The 27,062-nt window shown below is 34.2% G+C and overlaps 2 long non-coding RNA genes across 2 annotated transcripts; one reads left to right on the plus strand and one right to left on the minus strand.

The window, feature by feature from the left end:
* Nucleotides 1–13,850: 13,850 nt before the first annotated feature.
* LOC121791287 lies at nucleotides 13,851–15,468 on the plus strand. The gene is made up of 2 exons (XR_006048505.1): nucleotides 13,851–14,199; nucleotides 14,292–15,468. It is a non-coding gene; the product is annotated as an uncharacterized LOC121791287 (long non-coding RNA).
* A 5,055-nt stretch (nucleotides 15,469–20,523) lies between these two features.
* LOC121791288 lies at nucleotides 20,524–22,560 on the minus strand. The gene is made up of 2 exons (XR_006048506.1): nucleotides 21,473–22,560; nucleotides 20,524–21,371 (listed from the first exon to the last, which is right to left on the minus strand). It is a non-coding gene; the product is annotated as an uncharacterized LOC121791288 (long non-coding RNA).
* Between the last annotated feature and the right edge of the window lie 4,502 nt (nucleotides 22,561–27,062).

Below are 27,062 nucleotides of genomic sequence, written 5' to 3' on the forward strand. Positions count from 1 at the left end.
ATTAAAATGTGATGGCTGCAGAGTGATTGTATCCCCCGATTGGGGTTGAGGAGAAAAAAAATGAAGCACCAACATTTTACACTTTTAAGCATTAAGTCAAGAATTATTCAACAAGTTAGATTGTTTAACTTCCAAAATAAATATGTAAATATAACATTTAATAGTCGCTAAAGGGGAATTCATGACACCAAAGTAATTAATAGTCGCTTTTATTTCTATATTTTGTATTTGAAAATTATAAAGAAAAAATCTAGGTTGACGTACTTAAATTAGCATTATTTCTAATTAGTGTTATCAAAAGCGCGCCAGATACGCAACCTGAATTGCCTAGGTGGTTGGGACGAGCAAGATCTCGGGGCGAGGGGGGTCGACCTCTTTTCATTAAAAATTATAGTACGTTATTATGTTTTGAGATTGCGACGCAACTTTCTACTAGGTGGACTTTTATTTTATCTTCAGGTGACTTTATATCTCTTTATATTCTGTTGGTGATTTTATATCTCCTTATTCCTCATCTACGTGATTTTATATCACTGTGTTGGATTTGCAACAAAGTGATTTTATCATTATTAATTTAAATTTGCAACTTGCAATTTTTATGTTTTCTTTATGACGTTATTATTAATTTTAATTTTTAATTTTTTGTAATGCTAACTAGGGATGAATATAAACAGCTTTTGACTAACTACATCCCAGTTCCTGGGACGCCCCGCGCTTCTAACCAGTGGCGGATCCAGGATCCGGAAATAGAGGGGGCGGAATATATAATATTAGCTTGGTTTAGTGCGGACATGGCTATTTTTTTGGTTATTCGGGGCGACGCCGGAGGCAAACGGAGGGGGCGGACATGGTAAAATTACATCCCGATAAGGGAAAAATAGTCGCACGGAGGGGGCGACCGCCCCCTCCTGCCCCCCCTAGATCCGCCACTGCTTCTAACAACGCTAGCTATTGTCAATGAATGGAGAATATCTTTGTAGTTGTGTGTGTAAATTGACCAAGCGATAGAGTGGTAATGACTGAAGCCAAAGGTCTCAAGTTTGAGTACACTGTGACGTGGATGTTAAATATATGTCTCAAGTTTGAGTACACTGTGACGTGGATGTTAAATATATATTAATATTAATATTAATATATATTTAACATCCACGTCACAGTGTACTCAAACTTGAGACCTTTGGCTTAAATATATATTAATATTAATATTAATATTAATATAAAATAAAGAATAGCTTTACTGTAGTTTTCTGCTTTTTACTAGTTGATACATATATGCATGTTTATTTGTACAAATGAATCTTGCAATTGTCAAACAAAAGTCTTAAATTTTATATATTTTGAGTATAGTTTAGGTAAAGATAGTGTCAGTTATTTGTAGGCTACCAGAGATTTGACTTTCAAGTAATGCACTACTTTATGACTTTGGAGATGGGCCTCATTTTAAGCTCATTTTACATTGTATAATCAATTTCATTTCGCAGTTTTTTAGTTTATATGGATCAAGTTCTTAATATACATCTCACATTATTTATAAGAGTAAAGGTCAATTTTAGTCCTAAACATATTACCAAAATACGAATTTGGTTCAAAACATTCACTCTTTGAAAAACATGTCCATAACAAATGAAATCAATGTCGGAGTGGTCATTTTTTCATGGTTCCGTCAAAAAACTAACGGTCATGCCACTGTGCAATTAGCGTTGATTGTTAGTTTTTTGAAGGAATTGTAAAAAAAGGACTACTTCAGGGACATTTTCATTTATTATGGACTTGTTTTTCAAAAAAGTGAATGTTTTTTTTATCAAATTCACATTTTAGTCATATATTTAGAATCAAAATTAACATTTACTCTATTTATAATTTGTAGTATGAATTATGAAATACAACACAAATGAAAAGTTACCAAAATTTAAACCCTCTCAATAAAATCCTTTTATTTATTCGTTGTTACGAGCTAGCTTAAGACTGAACATGAAATCGATCATCTCTTAGCAATAAAAAAATGTGAAATGGGTAACTGAATATTGGTTTTGGCATTTCAACATATACAAATACATTCTATGATTCTATAATTTTTGGTTGCTAAAATAATTAGTGTTTATTTATATAAAATGAAAACTCTGACTAACTGGTTTAAGGCAAATACCCAAAAACCAAATTGAACCCGAATTCAAGATGAACTCCGCTCTCTAATCTTGTAGAACTTGGGGCTCCGGCTTCTAATCCATGACCGAAGATGTATACGTCTTTTCTTTTCGAGTTCCCAATTAAATATTAATTTACTCAAATAATTACTAATTTAGAAGATATGCATGATGAAAATTATGTAAAATACATTCATTAGAAAAACCCATCATTTCTGGATTTGTCATAATCTTATCAAAGTATAAGAAAATCTTAAAAGAAAGTTTTAGGAAAGAAAAATCGGTGATTTGTTGGATTTGGGCTTTTGGGAATAGGCTAGTGGGCTTTACATTTCCGAATCTCTAGCCCATATAAACAAGAAATTATAAGCCCAAACCCAAATAAATTTTCACCAAACAAAAATAAATTAATAATTAACTCCACTAAAGTAATTTGATTGTACAGATTAACATTATGAATCGTTAAAACGTAACCACTAAATATATGGCCCACATCTAATATAATTATAGAGAATTAAGTCCTATCAAAACCTTTGTAATTAAAAAGAGAGATATTTCATGGACCTCATAGAATTCCACACAAGGAATATAACGCCGAAAACATTAATTATAATTCATATACCACTTTACAAACAACGGTTAAAATTAAATTGTCTGTTTGAATTGAGATCACAATATTTTAACTAACTATTTTTTTGCCGGTTAAAGTCACTGTCCACAAATAGTTGAGCACTATCTTTAAATACATTTTATAATAAAATTGTCAAGTTTCCAGTGTGACTTGACAAAATTAGTCTCTTTTTGATGTTATGACAAAAATAAAATTGTTTCTTTTGAATGAGAAAATGCTAAAATTAAAGTCAATAACTGATAGAGTTCACTAAGAATAGTGATAATAAAAATAGTACTACTATACTTACCAGTAGTAACTAAAATCAATATAACAATAAAAATGAAAATAAAAATAAATTGAAAAGTAGAGAAGGCCATCCGCAACACTGTCTCTTATCCGTCTCATCTCTACACTATTCATGTGCCCCACTGTACTTTTCACCCCATCTCTTAACTAAGAGACAACACCTGCATCCCTCGATCTCTTAACCATCTCATCCCTTAACTATTCATTCAATTTCATTGTTTATTTTTATTTCCAACAAATTCAATTAATAAAAACACACTTCATTAAATAAAATAAAATTACAACTTAAAATTCTAAAAAAATAAAAAACCACATTAATAAAATCCTAAAAAATAAAAAATACATAATTAAAATCTTCCGCTCACTCTATCTAAATTTAAAATCTCAAAACTCAAAGAAGCAGAAGAAGATATCATCAGTTGCGACGTCTTATTCCGTGGGATCAAAGCTCGAGGCAACAAAATTTCGCAGCGATAGACTTGGGGAGGTGAAAGATTTTATTTCAAATTTAGGAGAGAACTCCGACGAATTTTTAGTCTGTGGATTCCAATGATACTTGAAAATTCAGGGTGTTTGATTTTTTTTATTCGACGGATTTGCTCAAATGGATCCATGAACGGATTAAATTTGGGAGAAGAATAATGTTTTGAGATGAAGAATGTAGAGTGTTTGAGTGAGAATAGAGAGCTTTTTTTTATGGTGGATTAATTTGTGAGAATGATTTGATATTTATAGAAATGATTGGGGGCTTAAAAAAATTTAAAAGTTACAAAAAACGGCTATAAACGACTAGTATATTTTTTGGGATATTTTTTTTAATTTTTGATTTTTTCCTGAATTTTAAAAAAAATATATTTTTCGGATAAAAACGACGCCCACTCGCGGGCCGGCGAGTGGGCGTCACGGACGAACCGGAGCTCGCCACATGGCCAACGCGCGTGCCGAGCTGTCTCGCGCGCTGCCTCTCCGCGGCGAGACGCCCGACGAGACGAGACCGAGACGGAGGGCTGCATCGCCGTCTCTTATCTGTCTCGTCTCTCCGAGACGAGACCGAGACGGATAAGACCATCCACTACGCTGTCTCTATACCGTCCCTTAAACCGTCTCTTAACTACTATTTGACCACTATTTTAAGGCCCCACCCCACTGTTCTTTTTTCCTCCATCCCTTAACTAAGGGACGGAACCTGCAACGCTCCGTCCCTTAACCGTCCCTTATTCCGTCCCTTAATTACTATTCATTCAATTTCATTTTTTATTTTTTTTACAACCCAATTAAATTTAAACAAACACAATTCATTAAAATTAAAACAACATTACAACTTAAACTTTTAAAAAAAAAAAAAAAGACATAATTAAAATTCTAAAAAAATAAAAATGACATAATTTAATCTCCTCCGCCAAAGTTTTCCCAAATGTGCTCAATTAGATCCTCTTGGAGTTGGGTGTGGGCGCTAGAGTCGTGTGTCCTTGCCCGAATAGCCAACCGTTCTTGTATAGTCGGATGCGCTCCACTTCGCGGCGGACTACTTGCGGTTGAGCTTCCGGGAGATTCGGGGTCGAACTAATTTCCCGCATCGGGTCCTTTGTCTCGGACAATCATGTTGTGCAAGATTATGCACGTATACATGATGTCGACCATGCTCTCCATGAACCAGGAACGAGCCGGGGCATTGATGATGTTGAAGCGCGCTTGGAGAACCCCAAACGCCCTCTCCACATCCTTGCGCGCAGCCTCCTGCTTCTGCGCAAAAAGAGCCTGCTTTGGGTTCGCAGGCCTGCCGCACTTCTTCACGAAGTCGGCCACTTCGGGTAGATGCCGTCGGCGAGATAGTACCCCATTTTATACAGCCGGTTGTTGGCGACGAAGTTGATGGCCGGCGCTTTACCATCCAAAACTTCAGTAAAGAGATCGGACTGGTGGAGCACGTTTACGTCGTTGTTCGAGCCAGGGACCCCGAAGTACGCGTGCCAGATCCAAAGCCGGTAGTCGGCAACGGCCTCGAGTACAACGGTTGGGTGGGTGCCTTTGTGGCCGCTCGTGTAGGACCCCCTCCAAGCCACCGGGCAATTCTTCCATTGCCAGTGCATGCAATCGACACTGCCAAGCATCCTGGGGAATCCGTGCACTTGTTCGTGCAGGTTGAGGAGGAACTACAATCGTCCGTGCTTGGCCTCCGGAGAAATTCGTCACTGAAGGCTGCCCGGACGCCTCTGCAGAAGTTGAGCAAGCACATGCGCCCAGTGGTGTCTCCGATGTGGAGGTATTCGTCGAATATGTCGGCCGTTTGTCCAGTCGCAAGCTGACGGATGGCTGCAGTACATTTCTGCAGCGTCGTGTGGCTGGGACGGCCGACCGCGTCGAACCCTTCTCGGAAGAACTCTTCCCGGGCCGCCAAAGTATTCGCTATGTGGAGAAATAGCGGTTTACTCATGCGGAAACGGCGACGGAAGTCGGTATCTCCCCAAATCGGGTTATCGCAGAAGTAGTCGCGTACTAACCCTGCGGCGGCTTCCTCCCAGTTCCGATTGATGTACTTCCGGGAGCGTCGTGGGGGTGGCGCGGCTTCCTCCGCCTCTCGTCGTCGATCTTCTTCAAGTGATTGTTCCATTAATTGACGCATTTGCTCAAAAGGATCAATTTGTTTGAGTTGATTTAAGATGGAAATTGGAGTGATAGAGGGAATTTGAGAGGAATAGATGTGTATTTGTGTGTGAAATGGGTATGAAATAGAATTATTTATAGAGTAAATAAATAAATAAATTAAAAAAAAAAGAAAATAAAAAATTATTGCGTCATCCGTGACGACGCCCACTCGCGGGCCAGCGAGTGGGCGTCACGCATGCATCGGGGCGCGCCACGTCGCCCGGGATCGTGACGGGTCGGCGCGTCCCTTGTCTCGCGGATGCGGGCTACGGGACGGGCTGGGGACGGGCTACGGGACGGGACGAGGGTTGCAACGCGTCCCGCGGCGGAACCGTCCCTCCGGGACGGAACGCGAGCCGCGCGCGGGACGCGTAGTGGATGCTCTAAGAGACGCGTTGCGGATGCCCAAAGCAAAAAAATTGATGGACGTGGCTAGGATATAACCCCACTTATTTCACAAAGTTGGTGCCAATCCCGTTTTATAATTATATTTTTAATACTTATTCATAATTATATTTTTAATACTTACTACATCCGTCCCATAATAACAGTCCATTTTTGTCATTTTAGCTTGTCCCACAATAATAGTTCACTTTCACTTTTATTATAAATGGTAAGTATAACTCACATTCTACTAACTCATTCCACCCACATTTTATTATAAAACTAATATATGAAATGGAACCCCTTACTCCACTAACTTTTTCAACGCACTTTATTTTACATTTTTAAAAATTCGTGCCGAGTCAAATATCGACTATTAACGTGGAAACGGAGGTAGGATCGCGTACTCCACAAAGCAGGACAATGATATCAGTTGATTGTTTTCATTTGGACTCATGCTTTTTCTGTTTGATTCGGCATTGTACTTGTAATAATTCACCGACACACCTCAACAATCCATCAACACACAAAATAGTAACAATTCACCACCTAGCTCAAAAGATAAATCTACAAAGAACATGATCAAATCACTTGATCCATCATCTAACACATGGGAGGACCTACATGTAAAGGAGGAGGGGTTTTAGCCCCTAACCAATCCAGCTTTAAATTTTTTTTATTATAAAGTTATAAAATATATTCATCTATTTATTATATGAAAGTCTCTATTAATAATTTAAGTTACCTGAAAATTTGGTTTTAAATAAAATTTAAAAATGTATTTCTGCGTCTACCCATAATGCCCATAATTCTAATGTCTGATAAATCTTCGGTCATTGGTCTTGTCAAGGAGGGGTTCAATCCACAAACAAATGGGTTAAATAATTTTTTTTTTTCAATCCCCAAATTCAACTTTAAACATGGCAGTGTAAGTTTATTATTAATATTTCAGATTGACATTCTTAATATTTCAGATGACCAAGCTAAGAGATGTTGTAAAATATGGAGTTTTACAACTTCTTATTAAACTTGGGAAAAGGAGCGTTCGCCAACAGAGGAAGCACACCGTCATTCTTAAGTAGACAAATTTTATTTATATTTCAGAAGTAGTATTATATACTACTCCTTCCGTCCCGCACTACTCGCACTTATTTCCTTTTTGGGCGTCCCAAGTTACTTGCACTCTTTCCATTTTTAGTAAAAAATTTCACCTACAGCCGTCATTTTTGACTTTCCTATACACTCATTCCTTAATCTCCGAGCCGAAAAGGAAATGAGCGAGTAGCCCGGGACGGAGGGAGTACTACTTTACTATGTTTTTTTAAAATCATTTTTACTAGTGTGAAACCAATATTCGATGTAGGATTCCGTCTTTCACTTAAGGAACATTCCTATTAATAATTCATAAACATTCCACATATGTTGAAATATTTCACTTATTGAAACTTAACTTTAATTAAATTAATTGAAACGTGCAATACGATTTTATTTTACTTATTTTACAGCACAAAAGAATATAAGACTCCGCCCACCATTTAACATGGTTTATGTTTATTATTAATCTCATTGTCGAATCTGCACGACAGAAAGAAAGGGTCCACCACCAATAAAGATGCCAAAATATGTACTACTCCACAATACTATTTCTTTTAAGTTAATGACTTTTATACTTTTATTATAATACTCCATTATAAATTAAATTATATAAAGACCCCAACTCAATCTAATTCTAATAAACTCAATTTTCCTGGAGTAAGTCATCAATTATTGAGTCATGTCGTATCTTATTATCTATGGGGTTTTTATATGCTTGTCATAAAATATCTTATTTAACCAAATGTCCACAATAAAAATATCTTATCGTACTTGTTTATTTTATTTTTCATAATTGGATTTTGCTTACTGACACTACGACAAAAAAAGGCTAAGAACACTTTTTAATACTCTTAAATACGCTAATTAGTGTATCTAAGTATACCACCAACGCTTCATAAAGTATTATTATTATTATTATTATTATTATTATTATTATTATTATTATTATTATTATTATTATTATTATTATTATTATTATTGTCCCAACTAAAATTAGGGAACACAAATAGAAACGTCCTTAAAATGTAAAAGATTATTATAATTTGTCCTCAATTTAGGGACGCTTTCTTGTGAGTTCTTAATATGATTATTTTAAAAAAATTCCAAATGCTAGTAATAACATCTTAATTTTTGTGTCTTTAAAATATAATTTTTTTTAGTGAATCACACTTAACTATATAATAAACATATCCTGTTCTAAGTTAATCAATACATATATTTCTGATGTCCAAAATTAAACGAGCCATTTTTAAAGGCAAAATCAATTCTTTTAATTTCTCCTGTGTTTTATTATTTTTTGCTTATCAAGTTATTTCTATCTCATATTTTCTCTTCTCTTTAACACATTAAATATCATTTTTAAAATCTCTTGTCAATAAGAAATGGTTAATTGATTTGGAACGGAAGAAGTAAATAAAAGTGAGATTAATATTCTAATAACTTTTCTTACCGATTTTTTTTTCAATTTTTTTCAAATCATGTCAAATCAAAGTGAAACCGTATATCATAGACTGAGATCTTAATCATTTGAACATTCGTCTCACAAAAATGCAAAAAGAAATAAGTTGGCATTGATTTGGCTCCATATGGTGGTTGGTGAAATTTGGCATTAAAATGGTTTGGTAGGCAAATTTTAGGGTAGTTGGCTACTTGGCTTCTCCCTCTCCCATATTATGCAAATTATGCTTATTAATAACTATCACTGGTCACTAAGTTCAATGGTCCCACATTCAATATAATTTACTCTTTACTAATAAATCAAGTCCGTCCTATTAATTATAGTACCAATATGCCCATGCCCATACCACATTCCCTTTATTTAAATTTTAATTAAACATAAATCTAGAAATAAAGTTTATAAGTTTGATTTTACAAATTGATTGGTATATTTAACTTTTTTGTGGCGATTGAATCTCTAAACAGTCACATAGTTATTCCTCCCCAAAGATAATTAATTCCTTATATATATAAGGGTGTGTGATCAAATACTAACTTTTTACAGTAATAACTAATAATTAAATATCAATTTTGTATGTTAAAAATATCAATACAAAGACATAAATTTATCAATCTTCTTTTGTTGATAAACTTATATCTTTGTGTTGATATTTAAATTTACATGTTGTATTGAAATAATTATGTCTTTGTGTTGATAATTCTAATACACAGAATCGAAAGTTATTAGTTATTACTGTAAAATAGTTAGCACACTAACGCAACCAAGGGTGTGTGTCATTAATTTAGCTACATTGTTGTTTGTGAAGATAAGAAAAAAAAATGACGCTCAAATTCAAGGTTCTAACTTCTAGTAATTAAGATCCTAAGACATAAACCCCACAAATAGTTTTAAAATCACATCTTATTCATTCTTTCACAATTGGTTAGTAAATAGTAGTAAGTATAGTACTAGTACACAAAAATATATGAACATTAATACTAAATTTAGGATTTGGAAGGAAATTTTTTTGTCACAACATGTACGTTTAATACATTTCATATAGATGCCAAAATATATAGCTAGTACCTGCATTTTTTATGATATAGTCACATCAATGTACTTATATATAACATGTTAATGTTTGCAGGTACATTCACGCAATTATATGATTTCCGTTGTATCCATGAACATTACATATTAAAAATGTAAATGGTGAAACACTATTAATTAGGTGATATTCAGTGAAGATGAAAATGGTAAAACACCATTAATTAGGTGATGTTTGGTTCGGTTACGCGTAGTTAAAATAATACTAATAAGATAGACAAGTTAAAATCAGATTGTATTTAATTAATACCCCGTATTGGAATTATTGTTATTATTTGATTGACTAGATTATAATTAAAAATAATTCAACATAAAATGCATTTTATGTTGTTATTTGGTTAACTATTTTATGGCTGGATTAAGAAAAGTTGAAAATGGTTAAAATTAATGAATTTTAAATAAAGCTTAGTTATTTTCCAATGCCTTTTTCTTTCACAATTCATACTAGACCATTACCTCTATACATTTCTTCAGCCAATATATATAGAATATCATAGTTACGTTAAATTATAGCAATTTATCTAAATATATACCAGTTCACAATAAATCATTACATTATATATATGTATGGGGTATATACATAACTGATACAGAGATCTACCTTAAAATTTCAATTGAAAGCCATTTTATGGTTCGATACAATAAATGTATGATAAAATTATGTATGGTGCCCACTCTAGCTATAGCTGTTTGTTATAGTCAATGAGCCAAATAAATGTAGTTGCCAATTCATAACAAAACGACATTCAACAAATTTCCCTTAATAGATCATTGATGGATTTAAATTCATTGTCTTTTAAAGACGTGGTTATCCCTAGCTATAATTTAAATATTAAATAATTTCCTTGGCAATTATCTAATTCTTTCTAAGAGTATTAGCAACACATGAGATGGATTGACTTGTTCCAAAAAGGGATGCGACAAGAGACGGCTGTGAGCTGCGTTGCGGAGAGGTGGAGGAACGAGCAAGCTCACATGTGAGAGTCGTCTCGTCCCTTGTCCAACTTGAGTTCTATATGCAGTGCTAATTAATATTTCTTTTATATTTTATGTTCCTTATTGATTTTTTTTCATTTTATTGTTTCGTTTATTTTCACTTTCTCATTTTTTAATATTTTTGTTCCTTTTTATTCCATTTAAGCATAATTTAAATCAATTCACATAAAAATAAAAATTTTAATTAAATTTAATATGCTTGTGAATATAATTAGAAATTGAATTTAATTGGGAACTGAATTTAATTTAAAAGTATAAATGATACTACATAAATGTATATATAATTGAAAATTGTATGAAATAAATAATGAATAAATGATAAAGGCCACGAATATTAAAAGAGATGATATGAATATGAGATAGAGTTGTGAGTATTATTCTTAGATTGGATTAAGTTTCATTTGAAGATGGTGAAGTATTATTCTTACCAAACATCTTTCACCTCAATTGTTGATATTTTGATATAAGTATGTTCTTTTTCTTCCAATTACCCAATTAGAAAATTTGGCGAGCCAAAAACAAAAAATAATTACACAAGACCGTTATCAAATTACTCCACATCAAGACTCAACAACACAACAAAAGATAGAAACAAGCCTAAACATAGATTAAATCTATAAAAGAAGCATATAGTTCTTATTTAGTTTAGTAAGAGCTTTAAAATTTTAAAATGAATTAGTCCTTCCAATTTAATTTGGCAAGCATGGACCATGATCATGTTACTCCAAAATGTAGTGATTGGTCGCGGTGTTCCGAATAAAAAAGATTAATTTGAAATAATCTAATGATAAATGCATACTATGACATAAAATCAATCAAACCGAATATTTAATTAATTATCATATGCTATTTTTTTAAAAAATGGGACTGAAATTATTTGTGGAAGGTGGAGATTTAGAAGCCATTTTGAAATCTCACCAGTCAGTCAAACTTTTTCTGCTCTCACGAGCCAACTGTTTAAGAACTTTATATTATACAATTTTATAATTTCAAAAATTGCCTTTAAATTCTGGTTGATAGTCCAGCAATATGGAATTCAGTCTCAAACCTCAGCCTCTCTCTACATTCCCATTTCTACCTCTCATTTTCATCAAATTAGTCTCTCCAAACATCGCTGATTACTTCGCGATCGAATGGCTGAAAATAGAAATCCACATCGGAGGAGGCCGCCGTCGGGAAATGAAATGCGGTGAGCGGTTTCCATGCTATGCTTTGTCAAGTTAGCAGTCTTGCTTCTAATTTTCCTTTGCTTCATTGTCTGTTCGACCTTGAACGTCTTCAATGTTACCTTAAAACCCTAATTTAACTTAATTATTTTTCTCTTCTATTTTTTTATACTTGGATTTTTAATCTATTAATTTTCCGATTATGATTATTGTCACACAAAAACTGATTTATCTTTTAGCTTCTCCTTTTTTTGAGTCGAGTTCAATTTTCACCTACCCAAGATTTAAACGTTGACATTATTTAATTATTGTTAATTAAAATTCCTCGTATTTTCTCTCAAATTAATAAAATGTATGTACATGACTTCATTAACTTTTTTCTTCAAAAATAGTTTATAATGATTTAAATAGTTATATGTATCCCCCAATTTTTCGAACATATTTCAAGGTCGAGCAGCCTTCGAATCTAAGGTATGGCAAGCAATGACTGATAATTTGCCAAGGATTTTGCATGGACACCAACGCCTTATGCAACTATATACGAGGCGGAGCTAAGAAATTATTTCAAGGTGAAAAATATACTCCCTCCGTCCCGCACAACTTGCACTTATTTCCTTTATGGGCGTCCCAAGTTATTTGCACTCTTTCCATTTTTAGTAACAATTTATAGCTACAGCCGTAATTGTTGACTTTGTCTATCACTCAGTCCTTAATCTCTGTGCCCAAACGGAAATGTGCGAGTAGTGCGGGACCGAGAGAGTATTTATTAAGAAGATTTTGAGAATTCAAGAAGAGGAGCGTGCATAAATAAAAATAAATAAATTTTACAATGAGTTATATATATGTATATGGGGAAATTAATATGTAGGGCCATACGTCCCTCCTATCGATATGCTAGCTCCGCCCCTGACTATATACGTCTCACTAGTCACTTCTGCATCCGAAAATAGGAGCAAACGATCTCTTTTATCAACTCCGATTAACACTATATCATTGTTAGTTCATTTTAAGTTGGAAAGGTTGAGTTATCTTCTATTGGCCTCGCTTTAAATACTGCAAAAGGTTATATAGAAAAGAATTATATATATTCTTTGTTAGTACATGGTAATTTTTTTTTCAAAAATAAGTCCATGAATAAATTTTAAAATGATGCCATGATCTGACAAGGTTTTCTATATACTTGTAAAGTTTATACGTTATTCTTCATGCTCATTTAAAATTGGGGTTCAAAAAATCCCAGGTTCCATGCTTTAAATTGAAAGAGACTTCATTGTAATCAATAAATATATTCTTTGAGAAACCATTTTTTAAAAATCAAAATGAAAGACTTAACTAACCAAACTAAGTAGCTATATATCAATATCATTTACAAGAAATATGGGGAAATTTTGAATAAAAGAGACTTATTATTAGATCGATTTATGTTGTAGATGAACTTATAGTAAAATATTTTAGTTTTGGAACCTATTATAATTCCGGCCCTTTTTTCTAGTATGTACATATAAGGATACTTGTTGAATACTCCCTCCGTTCCCGAATAAGAGTCGCTAATTTCCATTTAGGGCCGTCCCCCATTAAGAGTCACTCTTCATTTTACCATAAATGGTAGTAGGCCTCACATTCCACTAACTCACTCCACTCACATTTTATTATAAAACCAATATAAAAATGTGGGTCTCACATTCCACTAACTTTTTCAACCAATTTTTCTCTACATTTCTTAAAACTCGTGTTCGGTCAAAGAGCGACTCCGGGGAAGGAGGGAGTATAACAGAGTAGCATCATTTATCACATACAACGTCATTTACTCGAATTAAATATGCAAAACTATCTCATAAATATCACACCTGTAAATAACCAACAAGTCACTACCTCAATAAATATGTTTGGTGGGGGGATATTTGTACCTAAATATTGCTTATAAAGAAGAATGCGTACTACCTCAATAAATAGTCAGACTTTTTTTAGAAATTATAAAATCTTTAACCTTGATTAAATTAATGCTTAGGTTAAAGAAGTGCGCCGCACATATGAAAATGAAACATATACTATTATTTAGTTTGAAAATGTAATAGATTTAGAGGTAGAAATGAATGGGTTGGTGAAAATATTGTGAATTTACAAATGCACTTGTGCACAATCTTCACCGGCCGGTCAAACATTTTATTGATTTTAACCATTAGATTATTTCCACACAACCCAAATATCTTTGGAGCTTTATTTGTGTGCCTATAAATTCAACTCATCAACACATGAATCCATGACTTTCTCTCTCACTAACACACACATCTTATCTTAGACAAGGTTTGTAACTTCCTTAATTTTCTCAGTTTTGACTTCTTCTTTTTTTCGAATTGTAATTTATCTAAGGTTTGTACTTGTCATATTTGAATTAGGGGTTTTCTCAGATGATCGGTTGAAAGTTTGAGGTGATTGAACGATCATGGCGTGTATTGATGTCGTGAAACATGTAAGCGATTTCTGTATTATTCTTGTCAAGTCAGCCGTCGCCTTAATTTTGCAGTTAGCCTTTGCTTCATTGTCTGTTCGACCTTAAAATTGATATAAAACCCTAATTTTGCCCTTAATTTATGCACAAGATTTCTTCAATTTTTGAAATTTGGATCATGTATAGATTAACTAGTGCACATGAATGAATTTAAGGTTTTGAAATTCTTCTAAGTATTGATCGACTATCAAATTAGGAACCAATGATCGTTTTGGAGACTATAAAATCATAGGAAGATCAATCAAAATATATGTATGCATTACATATAAAACTATATATAAGTAGAACACTTAAATTGTGATATGTATATGAATGGATGTGGATACTATATATTGAATCATGTGAGGAAATATATATTCATAAAGATGAAGAAATAAATATATATAGAATATTTAGGTACTTGTATTTTCTGACATTGCTGATCATTCAGATTTAGCTTGGATCCTTCTAGAATTGAAACTGCTGTATTTTGTCATCTACATAATAAAGCCAACTGTAATTCTTACCTTTTTATAATTTCAAAACTATAATGATATGATTCCATGGATTGATTAGTGTTGGTGTTGGTGTATGGTATGGGTAAAAGTGATTCATTTAATATAGTTTTAGATAGGTGGACCATGGAAGCCCGTTGCATATTAATGTTTCATTTTAAGGTAGCAAACTCTTTGGAATTGAATCTGATGAATAAATCAAGAATTGGGAGTGTGGGTGCATGTATCTTGAAATATACCATATGCTAAATAAAAACAAATTGGTGGTGATTTAAATCTCTGTATAAAATGAGACACGAGACTGAAATAGTTAGGAAATTAAAAGGGTGTTTAAGATTAGTTTAAGGTTGAACATGCAATGAAGCTAAGTTGTAACTTGCAATTGACTGCTCGCTTTGCCAAGATTATGTATGGAAATCGATCAATCAATTGCAGCAGAAAAGGGTAAGAAATTTTGCATTTTCAGATTGTTGTACATTACAAGAGTATTTATCTCTTTGCAGGCAGGGTATGTACTAGATATATAATTTAAATATGAAATTATATGGTATTTTGTTTTATTAGTTTCTATATCATTTTGTGCTTGTAATGTCTATATCATGTACATATTGTGGATGGCCCTCGATCGATTTTATTGTTTATGGTGCACGACTTGTCGCTTTGGGGGTGATTTTTTTTTACTATTTCATTTCATTTCATTTATTTTATATTTTGAAGAGGAGTAGATCTGAGCTGTGGGGTGTACAAAATGGAGTACACTCTATTTATATGGAGTACTACAGTACAATAGTTTGTCAGTTATAAATGAAAATTAATAGGCAACTACTACTAAAGATGTTAGAACTTTTTGACCTAAAGAGCCATGCCTAAAATCTAAAACTCGTGTTTCATTGCTTTGTTAGGAACTTTCTTTTGAATCTGAATTATGAACTACATTGTGTGACAGAATTTGACGACTATACATGATTTTTTTTTCACGTGGAATAATGCATATGTATATGAATACTTATGCAAGTATAATGTAATGTATTATAGGCTGCAATAGGGCTTTTGTTATGAACTCTAATATCTCACATTGATTATGAATGATAACTGGTGTAATTAAGTTCATAGATAATATGAGCCTTCTCTTAGTCTTAATATATTAGTCTTGTTTGCCATTAACCATTTTCATTATCTTACAATGGGTTCCTAAAAGCCAATTAAGCGGGGATGAGATCTAGTAACCAAAATAAATTTGCTCCATGATCTTGACTGAATAATCAAACACATTTTGTATATGATTTGTCTTTATGCAAACTATTTATTTATTTATTTATTTACTATATCAATTAAAATTAAGGTAAATTGCCAGAAAAATAATGAACTTTAATCAAATTTTTGTCCATCTTGCAACTATAAAAATCATCCATAAAACCACGGATTTGAACATATTTTTTCATGACGAAATATTCATATTATATTTTTGTAATATGTTGATGATTTGATGCACATATATTTATTTGCTAAGTGTGTTGAGAAAAATGATAAAATTCCTCAAGCGATCTACTCCTCGTAGACCTTTTCTGATGCCAAATTAGATACAAATTTCACCCAAATATTAGACCATGCGGGAAGAGTGACAAAAATTTTAAAATTCATGATTTTTACTGACGACTATTAAGGTTGTGGGACAAACTGAAATTTTATCAAAATTCAAGATTTCTCTGAAATTTTGACCTTGAAATTATTAATTTTTGTATGTATAGCAATACACTTAAGGGTGTGTTTGATAATAATCATATGAATAAAGCCCATTACAATATTCTGAAGAGTTTGACCGAGAATATGATTACTGAGTACCCATTTTCTTATGTTTGTTGGGTAGTAGTATATGTATGGGCCACGATTAAGAAACAGATGTTTGATACATTGGTGGAAGTGTTGACATAAATTATAATCTGACATTTTTATCCTCAATATTGAATTTTATTTATACGTCGATTCCTCTTTGCAGCCCTAAAATATTTTAGAAATCACTGAAATCTATTTTCCCCCCTTTCATTTCCTGCGTTTCTCATAGAGATTTTGCGGGAAATCTGAAATTTGAAGAGCTACACTATTATCTCTCTTCTTTTCTTCTAATATCAGTCACCTACTCATTTCTTCTTCCAATTTTTCCATTCTGCTGCATTTCTCGGTAAGTTTTTACTTCTTTCCTTCTTTGTTTTTTTCAAGTTCAAATTAACCAACCTGCAAAATGATTATGGATCTGCAATTGGATGGGGATGGATAATTCTTGGTTCCCACACACGGCGCCGGAAAATCCTCGCCAGCTTCTATGGTTTTTCCGCCGATTACCCGCCGTCCTCGATGGAGTTTGAGTGGCTTATGTTGTGGAAGAAGAAGGATTGAAATGAAAGGAGGGTAGCATTGGAAATGTCAATCTTTTTCTAGACACGTTATCCAAGGCTAGAATATTATCGGCCACTTTGCCTCCGAAAAGTTATTTGCCATATGTTAGTATAGATTCATGGGCTTGACCGGGCCTTACTTATTTACATGGGCCGACTAAAAAATTTACATTTGGTATCAAACACCAGACTTTGACCAAAACCGTACCCTTTTCTAGAGTATTGGGTGCTATCAAACGCATAGATTATACAAGATCTATACATATATAGTGTATAAATTTGGGGTTTTTTTTATCTACTATGAGGCACCATACTTTGTTTGTATCTTTATCATTAACAGTACTAGAATCATTTTATTCAATATAGTTATGTAGAAAAGTACTAATAAGCTAACTGAGAGTAAAAACAAAAAAAACCCTAATTTTACATCACCTTCTGTCTTCCGACACGTGGTAATAAACTTGGTATTTGGTAAGCAATTTTCCTAAATTGTCTAATGTTTTTCCTTGATTGTGTCTTTTGACTCAACGCGAAATTAATGTGTGATTTATTTTTACAGCGGTGGCTTCGTGACAAGTGGAATGCTGAATTTAAACTGAGCGAAGAGAATTAAGAGATGATTTATATATATGTTGAATACTCATTTGCTTTAATTCCTTCGTGTGCATGACGTAGCTCAAGTTTAGTGGCTAAAACTAATTAACTGGAGATCTCAATTCTCAATAGACTGATGTTGATGATCTTAGCACCGCAATACTGTAAGCAAAGTAGTTGTAAGAGGTATGTCGATAATTAGTGTATTTATAAATAAAACTAGAATATTAAAAGTAAAATAAAACAAAATCAATAAAAAAATTGCAGCACCGCGATGAGGAATAGAGCAGCCGACTCGATATTCACGCTATAAGAGAACAATCGTGTGAGGCTACTCTATTGCTAATGTTCTAAAGAGACAACTCATCTTCAAGAATTCACACATGGGCGGACACACATGTATCTAAGGAGGGGCTTGAGCCCTTCCCCAATTATTTTAGTTATATAACATTATGTTTTTGTTAGTATTTTATGTAAATTAGAGTGAAAAGCCCCTTTCAAAACAAACAAATATAAAAAATTATTATCTCATAATTAAAATATATAACCCCTACTATAACAATATTCTGTATCCGCGCCACTCCCCTTAATTCATATACTCACAATCCACCAAATAGACCACTCATATACACTCACAATCCACCAAATAGACCACAATCCCACAGGCTATTATTGTGTTGTTGAAAACAATATCAATAGTTGATTTAGTCAAGTGATATGAACTTTAATGGTTAGCATTTCACTAAATTTAAAGGTTATTTTCTTTAGGACACTTGGGTAGGGGCCCTAGTCGTGGGTGTGTGAGCATCTTTAAAATTGAAAAATAGAAAAAAAATGTTACTGTATTTATGATATGCCTATTGGGCTGGACTTTTTTGGTCTGGCTTTTAATTGGACCTTATGAGAATTGGGCCTTAAATATCATGGGCTTTTTAGTCTCAAAATTTGTTATGTTATGTCATATGTGGCTTTATGGCCTGAATTAATTTGCCAAATGATAATTATTGTTTTATTTATTTTCTCATATCAATGAAGATACTTTGCTCTTGCGATCCGTAAAAGATATCGGTCACGAATATTAGTTGTAATTAGCTGTCCTGTCTTATCAGAATTACGTGCAATTTATTTTTCCTTCATTAATTAGTTATTGAAAAGTCATATTTTAAGTCGTTAATTATCTAATCTCCACTACCTTAATTACGATTGGAAATGACAGTGACAGTTAGAAGTGGGCCGGGGAAAATATTCTTAAAGCCCGTTTACAAATACTTCAGATCCATGATCATTGCTTTTTTCCACCGTCCCTAACTCAATAATCATTATCTTTTTTGTTTTGGCAAATAGCCCAGAAACCCTACGATGATTGGTCAAATTTCGCTCTATCCCGTAACTTTAAAAAAATAGTCAACTAAATCATAACTTTGATGATTTTCTGAATTATCTTAAGGAATTGGATTTGGGGAGAATTGAGCATGATTGAACGCGGGGAACGTATGATGTGGATGCCGGAATCGAGCATGCTTTTTGAGCTTTTGGAATATTGATGTATTATGTTCACGTCAAGTTCAATTCAGAAATTCGTCAAAATTATGATTTAATTGGCCATTTTTAAAGTTATGGAATAGACTAGAATTTTACCAAACTTTGTCTTTTTGGCTATTTGCCCATTTTTATTGTTGTGTACATAACCTAATTTCGACTATATATGTAAGATATCAGATATGGAGTTTATAGATTAAATGAACTCGATCTCTATCTTAATAAGCTATTATTTTGAGAGAATTTATCTTCTAATAGCATCCTTAGGATATGTTCTCATGTTTAATATGCCATATATCCTAAGGCATTTGATCAGAATGTATATAAAAATCTTATTTGCTTTATTTTTTTTCGGAAATTAAAATGTGGATGTCAAAATTAGGCATTTTCATTCGAGTGGAATGTTGACGCAACAAAACATTGCTAAAAATAATTTGCATATAAAAAAAAATTGATCCCTTTCTCGACTTTATCATCTGGACTAGACAATTTTACAACAAAGATGGGGTTGTCCAAATTTTCTTTTGGAGAATAAAGGAATTTCCCTTTATTCCATCTAATTAATTTGCAGATTCCGTTGAAGTTTGCTTTCCGTCAACTTTCCTCCTTCATTAATTTGTCATGCAAAACTTTATTATCGTAGACTAAATACATATACATATATATATATAGAAAAGTTGAATGTATATAAAACAACTACAATCGACAAATAAGAAACCATCTGAATCATTGATCTGCTTTAATACCGTAACGTTATTGTGCATGATTATCTACACATTTTCACAAATGTCATCTATATCAGTGGCAGAATCAGGAATTTGGCACTGACACCAAGAATAATTTTAAATTATTAATTAATCTTCATAATTTGTGAATAGTAATTAAAAAATATTACTCCATTAGATTTTAATCAGTCTAATAATAACTAAAAATATTGTAACGACCCGCTAAGCCGATATTATTATAAACTATATTATTAGCTTGATTATCTATATAAGTAACTTTTATGCGATTAAATCCGAGCTACGATAGATTGTCGTTGTTTGTTTTGACGTTAGATAAGTGAATAGAACACGTAATTATATTACACCTATATGAATATAATAAACATAAATAAATAAGATCCCGAAAATTTAAAATCTTAATGTCCGATACATCCAATAAAAGTCCAACAAAAATTTATCTATACATCCTGCGTTTTAGAAAATCGGGTACTTCAACGCAGACAGCCACGAACTTGAACCGATTATACCTACACCAAATTAAATGAACAAGTGAGCAAATACTTCAATAATTACTTTAATAATAAATAAATAATCAATTAATTACTTAAAAAAAAATTCCTAACTTGGTCCCCAAGTCTAACTTGGTCACCAAGTCAATAAATCAATTTAATATATATTCTCCCTACTCCCTAAATCTCTCCCCACAACTTGCATAGCAACTTGCAAAGGAACAAGTATAACCCCCCCCCCCACGTCTTTGCACTTTCAAGTACCCATCAACATCAAACATCCCAAAACTTCTCTTCACACACACATATTTCGAATGGGAGATTAGGAGGAGCAAGAGATGGGATATTGCAGTGCAGATAATTATAGAGTCCAACCCAACAATCCATCATCACTTTATTCCCAAGGTAAAACTAAAGCCTTTCTTTTCCTTCGTATAGGTACAAGCATGCATGTATAATTTGAAAATAGAATCAGCCTAATTGAAATTAACAACAAACAGAAGTTCAACCTGATTTCACCATCAAGTTTTTAGTAGCAAGACAATTGTTTGAATTCATCGAGTTCATAAAATAGAGAAACCAAGTTCTACACCTATAGTAAGCACAAGTTAACAACTTATCTCAAGAATACGAATCTGCCGGAATTCCGGATACTGAGTTTCGGCACACCGTCGTGGCAGCCACACACCCCGATTCGTCACTAATTTCACGACCTTCACAAACATACAAGTTTGAAACACCAAAACTTTAAATCAAAGATCAAATATTAGAAAATAAAACAAAAAGGAAATAGAATAAAATCTCCTAAACTTACCTTCCGGGAGTTCGGCGAGGAGGCGGAGGCCGAGGCTGGAGTGGCGCCGGGAAACTGCTCCAACAGCACGAGGAGCGGCGGCGGCGACAGCAGCAGCCTGACCCGGCGGCGACAGCAGCAGCTCTTCCGGCGGTGGCGGAGGAGTGAGATTTGGGAGAAAGCAGCGACGGTATTAAACCGACGCAAGGACGTCGTGTTTGAGCAGTGGACGGAGCAGCGAGGCGTGGTACTCCAGTGGCAAATCTGGTCTTCGGGAATCGGCAATTTGGAGTAGCGGCGACGGTGTGTAGTCGACGGGGGAGAGAATTTTGTTTGGGGAAATCGACGGATTTGAGGGCTTTCTTCAATTTGGGGGTTCTTACAATTTGTTATGTGGAATGAGAAAGGGAGGATTACCGATGGTGGAGAAGGGAGTGTGTTTGGGCCTCCTTTTATTTTGTTGGGCTCCCTTTCTTTTAATGGTGGAAAAATAAGGATGGGCCATTTAAATTTTTAAATGGAGATATAAGATGGGTGATTTGGTTGTGAGCCAATTAAATAAATCTTTGGGCCTAAGTAATAATTGGGCCTTGTTAGTTGATTGAGGAGAAATAAGGGTGGGGAAATAATTAAGTATATTGGGCTATTTCTTTTAGGGCCTCGCTAAATAAATTGGAGAAATAAGGTGGGCTAAGATAACAATTATCTTGGGTCAAATTAAATTAATCCTTGGACCGATAATTTAATTGTTGAGAATTATTTAATTAATCCCAGAATATTTCGGAGGATGAATAATTTTATCCTGAATAAATATATTTTCGAGGGGAAATGGTTGCGATAATTTAATTATGCACTTTTATAATTTTGGGGATTTTATTTCGATATCAAGATGGAAAATGCGAGAAGCCAACGGAGAAATTTTGGGCAAAAGCGACCGACCGGCGTCACACGCGACGCCTTGGGCGGCCGCCGAATAATTGAAAATACGCGAAAATCGAGAAACGAGATAAAAGACTTTAATGAGGGTGCATGCATTCTAATTTAAGTAGTTCTGCCCTTGAGTCTAATTAGTGTATTATTATATTGTGATTTTTTTTTAAAAGGGTGCTTTCGCAAGTAAAGTCGGAACGAAAGATTCAAGTTAAGGAATCTAAGCGATCAAGGTGAACTTTCCTATCCTACATACTAATGTGGATAAAAATGCAAATTATTTTGAGGTGATATTTTATGAAAACTCGAACCTATGTTCGTTGTTGTTTCAAGTGATGTTGTCCTTGCCATAAATGTTTTTGTATGATGCCTATCTGTTTGGCTACGGCCAAGTGAATTATGAATGGTGATATATGTGAATCGAATTCGGGTCCCAGTGAGGGTGGTGTCCCCGCTCGGACTAGTGTACACAAGCTCCCTCTGCATGTTGGGCAGAGCAGGTGACCGAGGAAGGTGGCCACCTTCCCGGCACAATGATACCTCTGACATGTTGGGCAGAGAAGGTGACCGTGGAAGGTGGCCACCTTCCCGGCACAAGAAGCTACCTCTGACATGTTGGTCAGAGCAGGTGACCGTGCGAGAACACCATCTCGACGGCACAATGTGATCAGATATGGCTAAGTACCGGAAAAAGGGGTTGCAACCCAATGTGATATTTTTAGTAAGCTCGGGTCTTTTCAACAACACCCCGAGTGTTACTGTGATGATGGCTTGACAATATTTTCAAATGTATATGTGTAATTTTCGGCAATGTGTTCACTGAGTACTTTTTGTACTCAGCCCTGCATATATTTCTAAATGTGCAGGTTGAGCAGCGAAGTGGTAGAGGAAGTGCTATTGAGACAAGACATTTAATTCAGTCAGATTTTGACTCTCGGAGGTTCATGTCTTCATACATGGAATCGCGTTCATTTGCTTCCTTTGTGCATCTTAAAAGACTCAAGTCTATTTTGTTCAAAACTCTGATTTTATTTCGAGCTTTTCCCATTTGTTTGGAGCTATGGTCGAGTTGTGTTGTGTTTTCCCCTTTCTTCCCCGCTTCTTTAATCCTCCCCTAGTCGCGATCAACCGTGTTTTCTATCCTTAGAAAATGCGGTCGTGACAGAGTGGTATCAGAGCATTCTTTCTCGCTCTGAACCCGAGAGTCTTCTTTGAAAATCTTTGGTCTAGCCTTGTTCCACTAGACTGTCTAATTGATGAAAATGCTCTTAGCACTCCCACCAATCGCGCTCAAAGAGGAAAAAGGTAACTTGTTCTTTTTCAGAAGAAAGTCAAGATGTTTAAAAGTTTGAAATGGAGAAATAACTCATGTAGTTAATTTGAGTGAACAGATGAAAATACCAAGTTTAAAGAAAGAGTTGATGTTTCTTGATTTGGTAGCATGCTTAAAGAAAGAGTTAGTATGTCTTTTCTTGGCTAAAGACTGTGAATGCATGAATAAAAGAAGTAACTTTCTTAAATGGAAAAAGGGTACTGAAATATGAAAGTATAAAGTATACGAGTCTGGTACCAATTGTTGAAATGATATCTCTTTTTGAGTTGGTGAAATGATATCTCTTTTTGAGTAGTCATTGAATCATGTTGCTAGAATGGGGAAATCAAAATTTCCAAGAACATAGAATACTTAGTTATGCGTTCCTTCTAGAACACAATATGAACTCGAACTTAGAAGTACAGTATGAACATTTCTCGCTTTCCCGAGCGACGAAAAGAAAATGGCGCGATAAGAAAGAAACTTCGTCACGAGAATAGTAATCCAACATAGAACAAAACGATGTTCTACGTCCCAATGACACGAATAATCTGGGTTAGCCATTGTCTTTCTTGGCAATCCAATCACTCCAAAGGATCATACATTTGATCCAACTAAGCGATATACACATACATAGTAAGAGAATATGATTACAATGTAAACAAAGAACCTAGCTTTACAATAATAAGTAAATAGAAACGGCGTGTTACGAGGATGAGCGTTATGACGAACCAAGAGTACCAAAGAGTCGTAATCCCCACATATGGTCATTTGACGCGATCATAAGGTGAAAGTAGCTTGTGACCAAAGTTTCCCATAACTCATTTACCACCCTCTATAAAGAGTTAAACAAGTGAGTATCACCATTGTAGCTAACCAAGAAGATTCATCAGCAACGCTTACTTGGGTTCCCATGAATTCCATTTTCTCGCATCCCCCTGATCAAAATACTTTTGTTGAATTAAGACCTTAAATGACTCCTTTTGCAAGGTAATGTGTCATTATTTTCCCTCTTCTATGTCAAGGTTATGAATCACTTCCAGTTTTGAGTTTGTTCCCTCATGTTTTCTGATAACCTCCAGTGACTACGGTCCTTCTTTACTCTTTCTGTATAAAAGCAATACTTTGACTCTCTGAATTCTTGCCAGCAAACTCTTATACTCGGAGCTGCTTTAATTATAGACTTCAGAATGAACATTTTTCCCTAAACTATTGTCTCTTCAATAATAATATATTCTTCAAAGATCGTTAGTAGACCTTTTGTGATTTCAAATGTGCTTCTTGACAAGCTCTTTATTTGATATGAGTAGTTCCTTCTTCTTAATTCCACTATAATTATTCCATCATGCTTTGAGCTCTTCAGCAACTCCAAGTCTAAAGCAATTTACTCTCTCCCTGAACCAGTTTGCTCTGATTGTCTTCTCTACTAGTTAATTTCGTGATTTGGTTATATACTTTGTGAATTCATTAACGTGATATAGTATCACGATGTTGTTGACCCAAAAGGGTAATTCCTTGTTATTCTTCTTTCTCAAATCCGCTTGAGACCAATCATTTTCAGTCTTACTATATTGGAGCAGCCATCTGGTGAGACCTTAAACCTTTCAAATTGACCCTTTGTGTTTTCAGACATACTTATTGACAAGCTCTTTGTTTTACCTGAATACTCTCATCTTCTGAATTCAAATATGACTATTGTCTCTTGATTTGAGCTTTTCTGCAAGCTCCATGTTAAAGCTGTCACATTGCTTCTCCCTTTGCTAGTTTCCTCTTGTTGCCCTCTTTATTAGTTAGTTTCCCTGAATTTCTTATAAACTCTAAAAATTTTGTTGATATGATCTTCTATCACAGTGTTGTTGAGTAAATTGCAATTGTTTGTTTTTACTATTCTTTTTAAATTCATTTGTAACCAACCATCCAGTTCTTCCTGTTATCATCTGGGGATACTTGAAACTTTTCTACTTCACTGTTCATTTTGATTATATTATTGGCAACCTATTATTGACATCTACATTCTATTCATCATACCATCACTTTCGTAATTTATTCCATCTGGCAAGCTCTTCCCACAATAAAATTCACAAGTTCTATGGATATAGCTCAAGCCCTTTGAAGTTGTATCTTTTCTTTTCTGGGAGTGAGCATAATGAGCCCAATTGAACCTAGTCTTTGCCCCTCATGAAAACCTTTGTTGCAAGCAACTGGTGAGAGTTTGTGGTGAACCAAACACTCACGTAATTGAAATAATTATAATTGTTTTGTTTTCATGGTTACCTTGGAGCCTACCCAAAGCAAGAACGATTCGAATATTTCTCTTGGAGTCCCAATTCAGTTCCTATCAAAGTTAAAACTGTTAGACCACCTCTAAATTTCCTCGCGAGAGACCCTCAAGGAAGCGCAAGACCGGCAAAAAAAAAATCCTACGCCGATGAGCGTCAAATGGAATTGAAATTTAACATCGGGGAGAAGGTCTTCTTGCACTTCCAAAGAAATAACCAGATTTGGACTCAAGGGAAAGCTGAAACCACGATTTATTGGACCCTATGAAATTCTGGAAGAAGTGGGCCCAGTAGCATATCGCTTGGCATTAGCACCCAACTTTGGGAACGTACACAACGTATTCCACGTCTCCCAACTTCGAAGGTACGTGTTCGACCAAAAACACGTGATGTGCCACGAAGAAATTGCTCTAGAACCTAACCTGAGTTACGAAGAAAAGCCGGTAGAAATACTAGATCGAAAGGTGTAGCAGTTTCGGAACAAGTCGATTACTACAGTGAAGGTTTTGTGGAAACCCACGGACAAGAAGAAGCAACATGGGAGCTAGAAGAGAAAATGAAAGAGAAATATCTCAAGCTTTTTGTCTAAACACATCCTAAATTTCGGGACGAAATTTCTTTTAAGAGGGGTAGAATGTAACGACCCGCTAAGCCGATATTATTATAAACTATATTATTAGCTTGATTATCTATATAAGTAACTTTTATGCGATTAAATCCGAGCTACGATAGATTGTCGTTGTTTGTTTTGACGTTAGATAAGTGAATAGAACACGTAATTATATTACACCTATATGAATATAATAAACATAAATAAATAAGATCCCGAAAATTTAAAATCTTAATGTCCGATACATCCAAAAAAGTCCAACAAAAATTTATCTATACATCCTGCGTTTTAGAAAATCGGGTACTTCAACGCAGACAGCCACGAACTTGAACCGATTATACCTACACCAAATTAAATGAACAAGTGAGCAAATACTTCAATAATTACTTTAATAATAAATAAATAATCAATTAATTACTTAAAAAAATTCCTAACTTGGTCCCCAAGTCTAACTTGGTCACCAAGTCAATAAATCAATTA

The sequence above is a fragment of the Salvia splendens genome, unplaced genomic scaffold (genome assembly GCF_004379255.2).
Source record: "Salvia splendens isolate huo1 unplaced genomic scaffold, SspV2 ctg768, whole genome shotgun sequence".
In the NCBI taxonomy this organism is placed as follows: domain Eukaryota; kingdom Viridiplantae; phylum Streptophyta; class Magnoliopsida; order Lamiales; family Lamiaceae; genus Salvia; species Salvia splendens.